Here is a 12777-nt window from a genome sequence, read left to right on the forward strand (position 1 = left end):
CTGTCAGACCAGCAGAGATAGAGACCATGGCTTTCTTTTTTTGTTTGTTTGTTTTACTTCAAGTTCTGGGATATGTGTGCAGAATGTGAAAGTTTGTTACATAAATATATATGTGCCATGGTAGTTTGCTGTACCTATCAACCCATCATCTAGGTTTTAAGCCCCACGTGCATTAGCTATTTGTCCTAATGTTTTCCCTCTCCCTTGCCTCCCACCCCCCAACAAGTCCTGGTGTGTGTTGCTCCCCTCTCTGTGTCCATGTGTTCTCATTGTTCAACTTTCATTTATGGGTGAGAACATATGGTGTTTAGTCCTCTGTTCCTGTGTTAGTTTGCTGAGGATGATGACTTCCAGTTTCATCCACGTCCCTGTAAAGGACATGATCTCATTCCTTTTTTGGCTGCATAGTATTCCATGGTGTATATGTACCACATTTTCTTTATCCAGTCTATCATTGATGGGCATTTGAGTTGGTTCCATGTCTTTGCTATTGTAAATAGTGCTGCAATCAACATATGTGTCCATGTGTCTTTATAGTAGAATGATTTCTATTCCTTTGGGTATATACCCAGTAATGGGATTGCTCAAATGGTATTTCTGGTTCTAGATCCTCGAGGAATTGCCACACTGTCTTCCACAACAGTTGAACTAATTTAGAGTCCCACTAAACGTGTAAAAGTGTTCCTATTTCTCCACAGCCTCGCCAGCATCTATTGTTTCTTGACTTTTTAATAATCGCCGTTCTGGCTGGCATGAGATGATATTCCATTGTGGTTTTGCATTTCTCTAAAGATCAGCGATGTTGAGCTTTTTTCATATGTTTGTTGGCCGTATAAATGTTTTTGAGAAGTGTCTGTTCATATCCTTTGCCCACTTTTTGATGGGTTTTGTTTTTTTTTTTCTTATAAATTTGTTTAACTTGCTTGTAGATTCTGCATATCAGACCTTTGAGACCATAGCTTTCTTGCTCACCACTATATTCTCATACCTAGCACAGGGCCTAGCATATAATCACCACACAATGAATATTTATCTGCTCCATAAAAAAGAACAAGATCATGTCCTTTGCAGGAACATGGATGGAGCTAGAGGCTATTATCTTTAACAAACTAATACAGGAACAGAAAACCAAATACCACACGTTCTCACTTTTAAGTGGGAACTATAATAAATGATGAGAACATGGACACACAGAGGAAAACAACACACACATGGGCCTTTTGGAGGGTGGAAGGTGGGAGGAGGGAGAGGATCAGGAAAAATAATGGGTACTAGGCTTAATACCTCAGTGATGAAATAATATGTAAAACAAAATTCCATGACACAAATTTTCCTTTGTAACAAATGTGCACTTGTACCCCTGAACTTAAAATAAAAGTTAGAAATATATTTATTTATTTATCTGCCAAAGGAATGACCCAGTCCGACTGTTGAATTACTACAAAGGTCATCCAGATAGCCAATTAAAATCTAAATTTCTTCTGGTAGAACCTACACCCATTTTCCTCCTTCCTCATCATTTAAAGGACTTTAAAAAAAAAAAAAGAAGACTAATTAGAACATCCTCTTTAGTCTATTGCCTCTTTAAGAATCATCATTAAAAGATATCATTTATATTAATTTCATAATAAAGCTAACTTTTTTATTTTGAGACAAAGTTTCACTCTTGTTGCCCAGGCTGGAGTGCAATGGTGCAATCTCAACTCATTGCAACCTCTGCCTCCCAGGTTCAAGTGATTCTCCTGCCTCAGCCTCCCAAGTAGCTGGGACTACAGACGTGCACCACCACGTCCAGTTAATTTTATATTTTTAGTAGAGACCAGTTTTCACCGTGTTGGTCAGGTTGGTCTCAAACTCCTGACCTCAAGTGATCCACCTGCCTCGGCCTCCGAAAGTGCTGGGATTACAGGTGCGAGCCACCGTGCCTGGCCAATAAAGATAATTTTTAAAAAGCCATCTGGGCCGGGCGCGGTGGCTCACTATTACAAACCAAGCCCTGGTATCGAGAAGATAGTTGGTTAAAAAGCCTGCATGGATAATCCACTGTTTTTTCTAGGGCTAGTCCAGTGTTTCCCAAAATGCTTGATCTTTTGAGAGAGTCTCACTCTGTCTCCCAGGCTCAAGCGATTCTCCTGCTTCGGCCTCACAAGTGGCTGGGATTACAGATACATGCCACCACTCCAGGCTAATTTTTGTATTTTCAGTAGAGATAGGGTTTCACCATCTCTACTAGACCAGGCCAGGCCGGTCTAGAACTTCTTGACCTCAAATGATCTGCCCACCTCGGCCACCCAAAGTGCTAAGGTTACAGGTGTCAGCCACTGCACGTGGCCCCCAAAATGCATGACCTTAAGAATCATCTTATTTGTTAAAAATACATGGTCCCATGCTTTTCTCTTACAGATTTTTTTTTCCTGTAGGTCTGTAGTAAAGCCCTAGAATATAATGTTAACAAGCACACTGGACTGATTCATATGATCCAGATGAGTTTGAATACTGCCATGATATAAACAGACCTTTAGCTTTTATTTTTCTTTTTTGAGACAGGATCATGCTCTGTTACCCAGGCTGGAGTGCAGTGGTACAGTCACGGCTTACTGCACCCTCAACCTCCTGTGCTCAAACAATCCTCCCACCTCAGCCAGCTGAGTAACTGGGACTACAGACACATATCACCATGCCCGGCTAATTTTTTTTTTCTTTTCTTTTCTTTTTTTGTGCCCTGGCTGATCTCAAAATCCTGGGCTCAAGCAATCCTCCCACCTCAGCTTCTCAAAGTACTGGGATTACAGGCATGAGCCACCACACCTGGCCAACCTTGCACTTTCAAGCAACATTTGAGAAAGTATCCACTTATAAGCTCATGTGCAAGTATTCCAAATGGCCTTAAAATCACCCTTATTCAGCAGCCTTGGCAGTAAATTAGAAAGAACATGGAGTCTAGTCAGAAAACCTAGATTCAACTTCTTCTGCTACTTCACTATCTGTGTAACCCTTATACCAGTCACCGCATCTCCATCTGGTCTTGGTATATTACATGGAAACAACAAAACCAACCCTAACCTGCCTCATAGGGTTGTTATGGAAATAATTCAAGATACTTGAAAAGGGCTTTGTAAATTAAAATGTCACCATTACAGTAACATTTTATTAAATCAGCCTGCTCTAATTCAGAATGTGTGAATGTTGCTGTCTAGCCCAAGGTGGCTTTTTTTTTTTTTCACATTATCTATAAGGAGATCATCGCTTCCTTCCACATGACAGGCAGTGATAGGCATTGGAACACACAGATAAGCAGTAGCTTCCTGTTCCACAGCAAAATTATAAGATTGGATGTGTAAGATCAGGGGAGCATGTCTACTGTATGAGTACTGCTTCTACAGGACTGCAGTCTCAGCTATCAGTAAAGCAAAGCTGGCAATATTCCTCCTGGAAGTTAGCTTGGTGTTGAGCAGTTAATGCCAGTCATTAGAGTAAAATCAATCTGAAGAAGAAGTTTTCTCCAGACTAGGAATATTAAAGGATTTTTTCACACTGGTATTTAAATTTCTGAAAAATACTATACTCTTTTTTGGCCACCTTGAGGAACATATACTAAATGCAGTATTTCCTTGGCAATTAAGTATCATCAACATAATCAGTAGTCTGGGGTATAAGCACAGCTGAGACTCTGGGTAGGAGATATTGGATCAACTAACTTAGCTTGCACCACTATATACAATGAACAAGTGCCTCCCGGTCTTAACATCTATGTAGGGTGTACCAAGAGCATGGCATAATGGTGTCCTCAAGGGCTACAAATGTACATGTCATTTCTTTAAGAATTTAGGCTCAACCGGATGCAGTGGCTTATAACTGTAATCCCAGCACTTTGGGAGGCCGAGGCAGGCAGAACATGAGGTCAAGAGTTCAAGAGCAGCCTGGCCAACATGGTGAAACCCCATCTCTACTAAAAATATGAAAATTAGCTGAGCATGGTGGTGCATGCCTGTAATCCCAGCTACTTGGGAGGCTAAGGCAGGAGAATTGCTTGAACCCAGGAAGCGGAGGTTGCAGTGGCGCAGTCTCGGCCCACTCCAGCCTGGCAAAAGAGCGAGACTCGGCCGGGCGCGGTGGCTCAAGCCTGTAATCCCAGCACTTTGGGAGGCCGAGGCGGGCGGATCACAAGGTCAGGAGATCGAGACCACAGTGAAACCCCGTCTCTACTAAAAATACAAAAAAAAATTAGCCGGGCGCGGTGGCGGGCGCCTGTAGTCCTAGCTACTCAGGAGGCTGAGGCAGGAGAATGGCGTGAGCCCAGGAGGCGGAGCTTGCAGTGAGCCGAGATCACGCCACTGCACTCCAGCCTGGGCAACAGCGTGAGACTCCGTCTCAAAAAAAAAAAAAAAAAAAAAAAAAGAGCGAGACTCCATCTCAAAAAAAGGAATAATAAAATAATAATTAAAAAAAAGAGTTTAGGCTTTTGTATTGAGAGGACTGTTTCTTGCCTCATACCAGTTTCGGGAATGTGTGATGAAGTCCAGTTCTGCCAGCATCCTCATTACTACCACTAATCACCTCTGCTTTTCCTCCTCACCACTTTCCTCTAATTCAACCCAGACAAATCTCTTCCACTTTGCTGTCAGAGCCTGCTGCTCATCGCTGCTATCATTGCTTTTAATCAGTCTACCACAGATGCATCCACCACTTCTGCCCTTTGCCACTGAACTGTCTGGTCTGGCCGTTCTCTAACTGGATGCATAATCTTGGGCAAGTCATTACCTTTTCCAGCATGTATTTCCCTAATAATTGAAGTGAAGAGGTTGCTAACATCCCTTCCAGTTCTGCTATTCTATCATGATTCTCTTCTGCCTCCTGATTTTTTTCATTTTCTCAAGTTTTTTCACAAAATGGCTGACTAAACTTGTGCAAAAATTGTCAACCAACTGTAGTATTCATTTATTTCCATGAAGCAAATAAACTATATACTCAATGCTCTATGATTAACTTTATAGCAGTTTCTGGTTCTATACACATACTATTCAATGTATTTACTGTCAAAGAGATTTTCCAGGGAATTTGGTTCAGAGTCTTCAACAATCCAAAAAGAATGGTGGTTCCAGAAAGTATGGACTTATTTTATCACATTTTCAAAATTAAAAACTACATTTTGGTCAACATACCCTAGAATTTAATTTTTCACAAATTAGTCTTACCAATTAGCAAGGTTTTACTAAAACTCTAATTGGATAAATCTTTCTTACTAAAGGAAAATCTATTCACGACAATTTTGTAAAGATTTGGGAATGAATAATAAATATGCAAACAAGTTTATATTTAATGTTTATTAAATGTGGCAGAGTGTTCAGTTCCCTGTAACTCCCTGTAATTTCCTGATACCACAGAGGAAGAAAGGTTAGCTTGTTACCAATACTATTCAAGGACATCTTTTTAGTCTCAGTGCATTATACACTTTCAAACTAGTATGACAGCCCTGCTATCATAACTCTGTAACCAGCTTTGTCTAACCAGCCTTGGTTTATTTTCAATCTAGCATTTTTAGATGTGTAGCACTTGAGGTTTCAGAAGAAAGAGAAAAAATAGTTTACAAATTATTTTGCAAAGTAGAACAAAAAATAGAAAACTAAAGCAAAACACCCAACTCCCAACTGAAGTACACCAGAACCTCAAGGAAAAAAGAATTCACTCATGAAATATTATAGTGCAAATACACTTTTGAGCAAATGAAGTGATACATGCACACATATACATACACATGACTAATAAGGTAAACTGTGAAAAAGCCCACCAGAATGAATACAAGAAATACCATTAGAGTGCCAAAAGTGCACAATCACTACCATCTAGAAAGCTCTCAACACAAAAAGTCACAACTGACACTCTGGAACATGAGTAGAATTTCACAAACAGGAAGAATGTGGAATATGAGAAAGAGCACCTCAGGCAGAGTGAGGCCAACATGCAACAACCACCAAAACCTACTAAATGCCTCTGCACAAGCAAGGCCTTGGAGGCTGCAAGAAGCAGGAAAGCACAGGCACGTCTGGGACACAGGACGTCATTTAGGATGCATCCAAGGAAGGGTACAAAGGAGATGACATCAGAAACAGACACAAGGCCAAGATCAAAAGGGCCAAGGAGCCTGATATTTGCATAGACTTTATGAAACTTCTGACATGTTTGCCTAAGGTATAAGGAAGGGGTAACTTGATTGGAGGTTTCACTGGTAGATTAAACTTGCACCAGAGTGAGTGTAAGATTTGGTAGGGAGGCAATGTATTAGGAGAACATAGAGGAAAGTATGGATGCAAGAGAGACTGTAGTGGTAGATTCAGCAAGATTTGGCAATTTCCTACCTAGATGCGCCAAGGAAAGCATGATTCGAAGACTTAAAGAATCTGAGCGATGAGGGAGCAAACTGGCCACTTGATGCATCTGTCCACTGACATAATTTATTTGGTCCATAGAGTAAACCTGGGAAATTTGCATCAACTCTAAACAATTAAGAAACTTTCTATGTGAAAATCTAGATTTGGGTTGCTGGTGAAAATCTGAGAGGACTGTGCCAGTGCTGCTCAAGGGTGCTACTAGAGACCATGCCTGGTTACCTGGACAGTGTCTTGACATGCATTACAGCTGGTCCACGTCACTCATTTTACTTTACCTGCCTGAGGCATCAGAATTTGCCATCTCTGATTTGGAGCTACATGACTAGCAAGACGATGACATAATTAGTAAAAATAAGGAAGTCCAGAACAGGCTGGAGATAGTAGAAAAGCTAAATTTTAGACATACTAAAATTGACGATTTTGATACTCATCTAGAAGGAAATATGCAGTGTCTTTAGAAATTGGAGGGAAAGTCGGGAAAAGATGCATGTGGATAAAGTCAGAATCATCCCATCAGATAATATCTGCTATCATTTCTATAGTATTTACTACTGAAATGTCAGGTAATGCTCTCAGTAGTCTAAGTATTCCACACCCATTAAATCAGTTCAGCCCCATTTAATCAATATTTCCAATCTATAATTATCCCAATTTTACAGATGCGGAAACTGAGGCGCACAGAGATTAAGGTGATAACACTGTAACTAGCTGAGCTGGGATTCAAAAGTCGGTAATCTAGTTCCAGAGTCTGTATTAGGAGAACTTCTTTCTGAGGTTACTCTATATTTTTAGATTAAATAATTTCATTTTTAGAGGTTGGGAAACCGCTAATATTTGTTAGATTTGTAGCTGATAAGAGAATGTAAAAACAGAAGATAATTCACAGAAATCATTATCCCTTAATCTTAAAAAGACTGGAAGCCAGACACAGCTGGGACACATGCCTATAATCCCAGCAACTCAGGAGGCTGAGGAAGGAGGATTGCTTGAGCCCAAGAGTTTGAGGCCAGCCTGGGCAATATAGCAAGACACTGTCTCAGAAAAAAAATATATATATAGAGAGAGAGAGGAATACCTTACTTAACAGATATTTTCATTAATTCAACAAATGTACATTGGCATTTACTATGTACAGACATTGTTCTAGGTGCTTGAGATTCAAAAAAGACAAAGATCCTTGCCTTCACATTGCTCACATTCTAACAGAAACATCATAAATGAGCAAAGTATACAGTAAGGGAGATGGTGACAAGCGCTATGACAAAAAGGAAAATTGGGGCAGGGTAATGGATAGGAGTGGGGGTGGGGGAGAAAGGACTGTGAGTTTATAGGTAGGAGGGGCGGTCCCATTGACAAGGTGATATTTCTGCAGACTTGAAGGAGAGTAAGAAGAGTCAGTCACATGGATATCTGGGGGAAGAGCATTCCTTAAGAGGAAAAAGCAAAGGCCCCAAGGCAACAATGCCAAGGCTGTTCAAGGAACAGCAAGAGGTGTATGTGGGTGGAACGGAGTAAGAGTAGTGGAGATGAGGTCAGAGGTCAATGGAAGAAGGAAGCGGGGGGTTTAAAACCTTGTTCAGGCTGGGTGCAGTGGCTCACACCTGTAATCTCAGCACTTTGGGAGGCTGAGGCAGGTGGATCACGTGAGGTCAGGAGTTCAAAACCAGCCTGGTCAGCATGGTGAAACCCCGTCTCTAATAAAAAATACAAAAAAACTATCAGGGTGTGGTGGCACTTGCCTGTACTCCCAGCTACTTGTGGGGGCTGAGGCAGGAGAATCGCTTGAACCTGAGAGGCGGAGGCTGCAGTGAGCCGAGATAGCACCACAGCCCTCCGGCCTGGGCGACACAGCAGGACTCAGCTTCAAAAAATAAAAATAAACATAAATATAAAATAGGATAAAATAAAATAACCTTTGTTCAAAGCCACGAGACAAATAATGAGTTTTAATCTGAGTGGATGAGAAGCCACTAGAGAGATCTAGGCAGAGCATCACATAATCTGACCAAAGCTTGTCAAGGATCACTGTGGCTGCTGTGTGAGAATCAACTGCAGGAGAGCCAAGGTGGAAGCAGAGAGATAGGAAACTTGTCATTAGAGGGACAAGAGTCTGTGGTGGCTTAGAACTCACTGGATTCTGGATATTTTGAAGTTCAGAGTTAATGAGATTTCCTAAAAGGCTGTATGTGGTGAAGACTTAAAGATAACTCTAAAGTTTTTACAAATGTAACTGAAAAGTTGTACAAATTTTTTAAAGTCCTTCCTATGTTAGATTCACTCACTAAGGGGATCTATATGTAAAGGAACGGCTTAGTAAATCTTTTCACCAAGCAAGGAATTTTTATGCAGTAACACTAGTCATCTCCTAATTGATCTGTTCATAATTTTAGATTTTCAACTATATGCCTGCTGAGTGAACTACAATTATTTCTTAGTTTCAACCATCCCTTTTCATCCAATAAGAGTAATCTGTACAAACAAATGATGCTTTTAAATATATGTTACTTAATATCCATAAAAATATAGTAAGGACTATACTAGAACCTCATTTACATCTCATTTAATTATCATAATAATCCTGAAAAGTATCATCCCCCTAAAAAATGAAAGAAGTTATGCTCAGAGGTTAACAATTTTTGCCTAAGGTCAACCAGCTTAGTGGCACAGCTCACCTGCTGACTCAAAAGCCAATCTGTTTGTTAGCTATACTGTTTCCCAATGTAATACTCTTGAGAGGCACCAATTGTTCAAGTTCTTAAACTGCCTAGCCCTTCCTCTCTTCCACAATGACTAGATTATTTAAATGGAAATAACTTCACGAAATGGTGGCAAAGATAACTTTCCAGAAACTGGATAGTTTTCCTGGAATTGCCAGGTAGAGATAGGGCGAAGGCATTGTTTCGCTAGACAAAAATCAACAAATAAAACAAAGCATTCTTTCTGATACAGATTTGTGGCAAGCTTCTCAACTACCACACCATGGTATTATGGAGTTACCATGACAAAGCAATAACCTAGTTTCAGGGTTTCAACAACCCCATCACTCAGTAGTCCCTGTAAGAGAAGAACTTCCCATACTACAGTTATCAGACCTTTCCCCCAGAGAGAAATGGTCTCTGAGAGACGATAACTAAGAAGTGCACAAAAGTGGCGTCCCTTACAAAAAGCATAAATTCTCATTTTATTGTATATTCACTTTTTTTTTTTTTGAGACAGAATGTTGCTCTGTTGCCCACGCTGGAGTGCAGTGGTGTAATCTCAGCTCACTGCAACCTCCACCTCCTGGATTCAAGCTATTCTGGTGCCTCAGCCTCCTGAGTAGCAGGGACTACAGGCGTACACCTCCACACTTGGCTAATTTTTGTATTTTTAGTAGAGATGTGGTTTCGCCATGTTGGCCAGGCTGGTCTGAAACTCCTGACCTCAAGTGATCCACCTACCTCGGCCTCCCAAAGTGTTGGAATTACAGGCATGAGCCACTGCACCCAGCCAATTGACATTTTTAAAAAGACAGTTTTAACTGAGGTTATCTAAATACCTACGCTGATCTGTATCTGTGTAACAATGTTTTCTCAAAGAGGGCCCGCAATAACTTTAGGAAAGTCACAGAAACAAGAAATTCTGCTTACAGTTGCAAACTCAACAGTGTTACCCTTCTGCTTAAAATCACCTCAACTGCTTTCCACTGCTCCAGGATAAAGGCTGAAGGCCCTGCTCATTGTCCTTCCTGCCTTTCCAGTTCCATGGCACTCATGTCGGACCTTTCCTGGCTCCAGTCACTCAGCCCTCGTTTCATGAGGGCCCAGCCCTTTCCTGCCCTAGGAATTTAGCAACTGCTCTTCCTTCTGCCATGAACATTCTTCCCTCTGCCCTTCCTGTCACTCCAGTTGGCTCACTTACACTCACCCATCAGATCTCAGCTGAGGCATCGCTTCCCCAGGGCAGCTCTAGAACTTTCCCTCACAGATTCTCACAGGACCAAGTGCATCCTGTTCTCACCACTTACCGTAGCACAATTTATTCATTTGATTACTGTTTGCCATCCCATTGGACTATTATAAGGTCTATAGTTGGCACTCAACAGTATTTGTGGTGGAGAAATGGGCAAATGAATAGCGTTACGTCATACTCTCCTCCAAGCCCAGTGAGGGCTTTGTTCACCCTGCCTCCCTAACCTTAATCTCAATCCATCCCAGATGACATGCATATGAATTTCTACATGCTGTTTTGCTAAGAGTGACAAGAAGGGAATGAAATAAAGGATGCATTATTTTTAAAATATACATTTAACTTATCCTTATCTACAAATAGCTTTTAATGGCACTGAAACTGATCTATTCAAATCCATTTACCCATGCATTCTAAACTTATAAATTTTGTTATCTAAGTCTTCTGACAAATTTTTTTTGAAACTGAAAGATATAAATTATCCTCAATTCAACCAACCAAAACCAACAACAACAAAAAAAAATTAGTTTGAAAGCTCAACACTCTCAGTTGCAAGTAGCAATGGTAATCTCAGTTATCTGACAATGTCGTCACCCAGGTATCAACTCTTTCTTACTAAACCTTATCCTGGCAATTAGCTCAGGTAATCAGAGCACAATGTTACTAACGCTAATAAAACTATTCATAACAAGTTATCAAGCACTTATGTACTATCTGTTTTGCAGAGAATAAGTATTCTCATTTACACTTCACAATAAGCCTATGAAATCTATAGGGAAGCTAGAATTCAAGTCCAGGTTTGGGTCTCCAAGTTCAGGTTTGACCTCTAAATAGGAAAGTTAGTGTTGCACAGAAAGAAAGAACAGAAAAAAAACCCAAAACAAACAAACAAAACAAACAGGGTGGAGCAATGGGGGCTGGTGGGGAGGGGAGTGAGGGAAGAAGATATTCAGGGAGTGTAGACTCAGGATCCGTAATCCCAGGAAACCTCCCTCTTTGGTTTTTCCTCCAAATCAGATAAAGATATGCTTTTAGGTCTAATCTTTCAGTTGCATCTGTTTCCTCTTATGTAGACTCCAGCACTAGTACTTGAAAGTTGCCCTGCTAACTCTAATCTGCAGAACTTGTTCCATTTAGGCACACGTACTCCCTTTTGGGAGCCAAAGGGCAGAATGAACAAATATTCAAAAACATTTATGACTAAGTTTGTTTCTCTGCCTTCTCTCACCTTCCCTGCCTCTGTGAAAAATATAACCCATGTAATGACTACTGTGATCAACATCCGCTCGCCAGTAAGAATAGGTATCTATACCCTAGAAGTAGAATGTCAACAGCAAGCATATGACCTTTACCAAGCTGGGCCTCCAGGGAGTCACTAAATCCATTCAAGAATGCCAGAGTGATAAACAGAAAATAGCATTCGAAGTCAAATCCTGCCATTCTGATGACTGTCAAACCTTTTGCTTTGTTAAGTACCTTAGTAACTTTCCAGTATTTTCTCATACCACAACAAGATTCATGGTTGCAAATCTGAAGAAAATCCCAAGCTACTTGATCCTAAAATGTGCCAACTATTTTGCAATCCTTCCCGAAAAATCAAGAATGTGCAAATTTGAAATTGTGCCTGCTTTTTGTCTGAGATTGTTCTTAAAAATAAAACAAAAATTTAAATTTTAAAAATGGAAAGTGTGTCTTCAATCAAAAAGATTTTTTTGTTTTGTTTTGGTTTTTGGTTTTTTTGTATATTTGTTTTTTGAGACGGAGTCTCGCTCTGTCACCCAGGCTAGAGTGCAGTGGCGCGATCTCAGCTAACTGAAAACTCCACCTCCCGGGTTCCCGCCATTCTCCTGCCTCAGCCTCCTGAGTAGCTGGGACTACAGGCGCCCGCCACCAGGTCCGGCTAATTTTTTTTTTTTTTTTTGTATTTTTAGTAGAGACGGGGTTTCACCATGTTAGGCAGGATTGTCTCGATCTCTTGACGTCGTGATCCACCCGCCTCGGCCTCCCAAAGTGCTAGGATTACATGCATGAGCCACCGCGCCCGGCCAATCAAAAAGCTTTTAATAAAGTTTGTAGGTATAAAGAAATCTACTCCCAAGTACGCATCCAGTCTGTAGGCCCATCACCAACGTATGGTGTATGAATGTTGCAGAATGGATGACTTGGTTTCAAATCCTGACTCGGCAATTTAATAGCTATGAAACCATAGACAATGAAAGCAATTTACTTAACCCCCTGATTCTTCCTCTGTCCACTGGGGACAATGGAGCACAGCTCAAAGAGGTTAAAAATAATCTCAAGTTCCTGGCACATTTCAAGCACCCATTCAATAAATGATAGTTATTAATAATTCTTCTGGGTTGTCAATTTAAGTAACTAACATTTCATATATAATTCTTCAAATTATGTGATATCACAAACTCTTGTTAAAGAAAGACAC

The 12777-nt window shown here is 40.6% G+C and overlaps 1 protein-coding gene across 1 annotated transcript in view; it reads right to left on the reverse strand.

Moving 5' to 3' along the window:
* Positions 1-12777, reverse strand: part of HSD17B12 (hydroxysteroid 17-beta dehydrogenase 12) — a 168507-nt gene that overhangs the window by 150875 nt on the left and 4855 nt on the right. The gene's annotated exons all lie outside the window — the stretch shown is intronic.

This window comes from Macaca thibetana, chromosome 14 (assembly GCF_024542745.1).
Source record: "Macaca thibetana thibetana isolate TM-01 chromosome 14, ASM2454274v1, whole genome shotgun sequence".
NCBI lineage: Eukaryota > Metazoa > Chordata > Mammalia > Primates > Cercopithecidae > Macaca > Macaca thibetana.